The sequence below is a fragment of the Octopus bimaculoides genome, chromosome 1 (assembly GCF_046866305.1).
Source record: "Octopus bimaculoides isolate indiv1 chromosome 1, ASM4686630v1, whole genome shotgun sequence".
Taxonomy (NCBI): domain Eukaryota; kingdom Metazoa; phylum Mollusca; class Cephalopoda; order Octopoda; family Octopodidae; genus Octopus; species Octopus bimaculoides.
The window spans coordinates 187454408-187459407 of record NC_142928.1 but is presented as its reverse complement, the minus strand read 5'-3'; the positions used below and the strand labels follow the sequence as shown (position 1 = coordinate 187459407).

The following is a 5000-nucleotide window of genomic DNA, read 5'->3' as shown; positions in this document are numbered from 1 at the left end:
CAAACATCTGGGATCTTGTCCCTCGAAAATATAATTGTCATTTGTTTTTTGTGATATCGTTTTGGTAGTTTTGGTACGGAAAACCCAAATAATTTCGATCCCTAAATAAACAAGTGGTCCACAACCACTTTTTGCCTACGGACCTCTCGATTCTTATTTTAATCAACTGGACCCTCGTGATCAGTTTTATAATGAAAAATTATTAGGAATTCTATTTAAAAAATGAGAAAAAATTTGCGGATCGTACAAGTATAATGAAATTATTGCTCATGAATTAAAAAAAAGAAGATTTTATAAGAACACCCACCCCCCTCCCACCACTGGGTCATATGGACCCTGGTTGACAACCACTGAATTAAGCCCTTCAACATCACTTAGATTTCTAAGGTTTTTTTTTTTTTTAAATTGAAAAGAATTCTGCAATTTCAAATTTCAAATTCACTTCAGAAAAAAAAAAAAAAAATCCTGTTTTATTCCTGTCTCAGAATTCACGAAGAATATTAGTATTATGTTCCCCTTAAAATTCCTGACCTAGAAAAAAGATTCTTAATTCTGAAGAAGGTATTTATATTAATGAACAAGTTATAGGGAGCTGCAAACTAAATATATCAAAGCATTAATCGAGTACTTCTTTTAGGAGTCCAGAGAAAAAGAAGAAAAAAAAAAGAAATGATTCTTTCGACCCTACCATGTAGATTTGTTCGGAAGTAAAATAATAATTAGTTAGAGTTGACGGTTCCTTAAAATATGCTTTTTCTTCTAATACAAGTCGGAGAAACATTTAAAAAAGAACTAAAAAAACTGAAAGAATTCTCTCACTATTTACCTTTTCAACACTAACTCCGCCCAAACAAAATAATGCGATAGAAAAGTAACTTGTCTATATATGACTTTTTTTCTGTAGACGTATGTGAATATATATATATATATATATATATATATATATGTGTGTGTGTGTGTGTGTGTGTGTGTGTGTGTGCATACCTGTATATATACAAGTGTGCACGGTCATTTGTGTGTGTGTGTAAGTTTAGAGAAAGCAACATATCAACGTATTGACGTTAGTGATAAAAGTCCGTTAAGATCAAATATGATACAATAATAATACAAATAATAATGCTAATGACAACAAAATCAACAACATCAATAAATGATTAAAGAGGAAAAAAATAAATACATGGAATTATAACTTTTTTTTTTCTGTTGAGTGAGATAACAGAGAGGAAAGTGAGAAAAGAAAGATATTTTGCACAGCTTCTTTGGAAATGAATAAGAATTACGGTAAGTTGGTGTGGAATGTAAATGTAAAGAGGGTGCATCGATGAAGTACAGAGAAAGTACGGTAGAGAAAAAGGAAGAGAGAAAGAGAAAGAGAGAGAGAGAGACAGAGACAGAGATATGAAGGTAGGGTGATAAGAAGTGTATGTTTAAGCGTTTATATGTTTATGTAAGTGTGTGAGTGTGTGTATGTGTGTATGTGTGTGTGTGTGTGTGTGTGTGTGTGTATGTGTGTTACAGTGATCGAATGAGATAAAATGTAAAAATGTAAAGATACAATTACACGCAAAATGGGGTGTGTGGAATAGAGAGAGAGAGAGTGTGTGAAGGAGAGAGGGAGTGAAAGAGAGAGAAAGAGAAAGAAAAAGAAAAAGAAGCAAAGAGAGAAATAGAAAGAGAAGGAAAGATGATGGGTGAGAGAAAGTGCGGGGGTGGTGAAAGAAAAAATATTAAAAAAAGAGAGAGACCAACCCGGCAACAGAATCAACGGCACTACCCTCTGAGACTGTCGTTAAGGAGAAACTTACAGGTGAAAACACTGATGGATGAACAAGTGTCGGGGCATTCGTCAATAATGCATGCACGTATACATACAGGCATGCATGCGCGTCCTGACAGCCTACCGCACACACACTGCAGTAGACGCATCAACAATTAATATAGCAGCAGCAGCAGCAGCAGCAGTAGTTGTAGCAGTGAAAGCAGCGGCAGCCTGTAGTTCTTCCGTCTTTTTCTTTCATTCCTCCATACGTCACTTTGTTGATCTCTTTTCTTTTATTCTTTTTTTCATGGCACCCACTCTTCAACATTTTGTTGTTTACTTTCACTTTCACTTTCGTTTTCTTCACGTACATGTATTGTCATATACATACATACATACGTATGTGTATATATATATATATATATATATATATATATATATATATACATGTACGTATGTATGTACGTATGTATGTACGTGTTTGAGTGTATGTATGTTTGTATATATTTGTATACTTATTGTGTACTTATTGTCTTTCGTTTCTTTTCAAATATGCCACTGTCATTTGTTTATCTATCGCTTTTTTGTTTGTTATCGCTAGCATTTGACTGGTTTCACAGAAGAACGAAAAGAAAATAATAAAAAAAAATTAAAATTAAAGCAACACATCTACTCGCTCTTTTCAAGAATTTATATCTTACACAATGATTTCTCTGTAAAGTGATGCATACATGTATACACACATATATACATGTTTCCTTTGTTTCTGTACAATAAATTCTCTTTGATTTTTGAAACATTCAAACATTCAGAGAGATTTACACATAGATATTTGTCCTATCCGTCATCCGTTTTCATTTACTTTCTGTTAAATCATTGCCTCTCTTCCTCTCACTTCTGTCATTCTCTCACACACTTTGTCTTTCTCTTACTCTATCACACGCTTTCCCTGTCACCCTCTTTCTCTCTCTCTCGGTTTCTCATACCAAGAAGAAATTAAATAAGAAACAAGAAAACGAGTTTTCCCCCCTTCTCTCTCAAAGTACAGCGTATCTTCACGTTACTAACTTTACATATGGTGCCATCCACTCCAACTAACTCATAGCTTATATCTTCTCTCCTACACGCACGCTTCACACACTTCGCTATTCTATGCTGTTATATTTCCGCGTTTGTACAAGCTTGCTTGCTGTTCGTAACACTCATTTGCTATCACCAACACTACCACTACCATCACCACCATCACCACCGCCACTGCCGGCACCACTTCAGCCCCCACAATCACCATCATCACCACCACCACCAACACTACTGCCACCATCACCAACACCACCCCAACCACAATCACCACTACCACCACTAACCACAACGACAACCACTACTACTAACAGCAACACTACTACCACCATCACCACCACCACCACCACCATCAACAACACCAGCAACAACACCACAACCTTCACCACCACCACCACCACCATCAACAACAGCAGCAACAACACCACAACCTTCACCACCACCACCACTACCACTACCACCACCACCACTTCACCACACTACCACCACCACCACCACACTACCACCACCACCACACTACCACCACCACCACAATGCTACCACCACCACCACCACCACACTACCACCACCACCACACTACCACCACCACCACCACCACCACCACCACCACCACACTACCACCACCACCACCACCACACTACTACCACCACCACACTACCACCACCACCACCACCACACTACCACCACCACCACCACCACCACACTATCACCACCACCACCATCACCACCACCACCACCGCCACCATCACTACTACTACTACTACTACTACTACTACTACTACTACTACTACTACTACTACTACTTACACTGCGACTGATGCGGCTGCTGCTGCTGCTGTTGTCGCTGTTGGTGCCGTTGCATTACTTTTTTTTCTCTATATAAACAATTGCAACAGTTACAATAACAATATCAACGGCGAGCGGTAGTAATGGAAATAACGATTATAGGATGATATGAAGTGAAGTCTGTTTTAAGTTTAACAATTGCTGCATACCTGCGCCACCTCTAACGCCTTACAACTGTGCCAGAATAAACACTTCACAGTTGATAACAACAACAACAACGAGGTCGATGATGATGATGATGATGATGATGGGAATAATTTCTTCTATTGGTCACGATGGCGCAAGACATCCAAGGTTACATCAAAAGACGAAAGACAAAAACAAAAATCAAAACTAATCTGGGCTTCACATCGATCAAAAAGAGAGGAACGACAATAACATGTATTTAAGCTTTCTACTAAAGGTACAAGTCCTGAAATCTGGGGTGGGGGCAGTCGCTCACACGGACCCCAGTGTTTCACTGATACTTTATCTATCGACCCCGAAAGGATGAAAGTCAAAGTTGATCTCGGCGGAATTTGAACGCAGAACTTAACGGCAGACGAAATAACGCTAAGCATTTCGCCCGGCGTGCTAACGATTCTGCCAGCTCGCTGCCTTAGTAGTAGTAGTAGTAATAATAATAATAATAATAATAATAATAATCCTTTCTACTATAGGCACAAGGCCTGAAATTTGGGGGAAGGGACTAATGATTTTTTCCTACTCTAGGCATAAAGTCTGAAAATGTTGGGGAGGTGGGGGGCAGTCGAATAGATCGACCCCAGAACACAACCAGTGATTAATTTATCGACCCAGAAAGGACGAAAGGCAAGGTTGACCTCGGTGAAATTTGAACTTAGAACGTAAAGACGAAATACCGCTAAGCATCTCACCCGGTGTGCTCACGATTTTTTTTTTTACTCTAGGCACAAGGCCCGAAATTTTGGGGGAGGGGGCCAGTTGATTTGATCGACTCCTGTACGCAACTGGTACTTAATTTATTGATCCTGAAAGGATGAAAGGCAAAGTCGACCTCAGCGGAATTTGAACTCAGAACATAAAGTCAGACGAAATGCCGCTAAGCATTTCGCCCAGCGTGCTAACGATTCTGCCAGCTCACCGCTTTACAATAAGTATATAACGAAAGATATAAGAATACAGCAACAACAACAACAACAGTTAAAAATTTTGGCACAAGCCCAGTAAGTTCTAGGGGTGGGTAAGTTGATTACATCGACCCCAGTGCTCAACTGGTACTTATTTTACTGACTGTGAAAGAATAAAATACAAAACTGAGCGCTGACCTCGGCACAATTTGAACTTAAAATAGAAAAAA

At 38.9% G+C, this 5000-nt stretch overlaps 1 long non-coding RNA gene across 8 annotated transcripts in view; it reads right to left on the bottom strand.

Moving 5' to 3' along the window:
• The window catches only part of LOC106879245 (uncharacterized), a 605185-nt gene extending 602131 nt beyond the window's left edge, over window positions 1-3054 (bottom strand). The window contains exon 1 of one of the 8 annotated variants that reach the window (XR_016244547.1): window positions 1750-3054. This is a non-coding gene — a long non-coding RNA (uncharacterized LOC106879245). The remainder of the gene's footprint in view (window positions 1-1749) is intronic. The other 7 variants (XR_016244550.1, XR_016244540.1, XR_016244548.1 and 4 more) reach the window with 7 other exon arrangements.
• Window positions 3055-5000: the final 1946 nt, after the last annotated feature.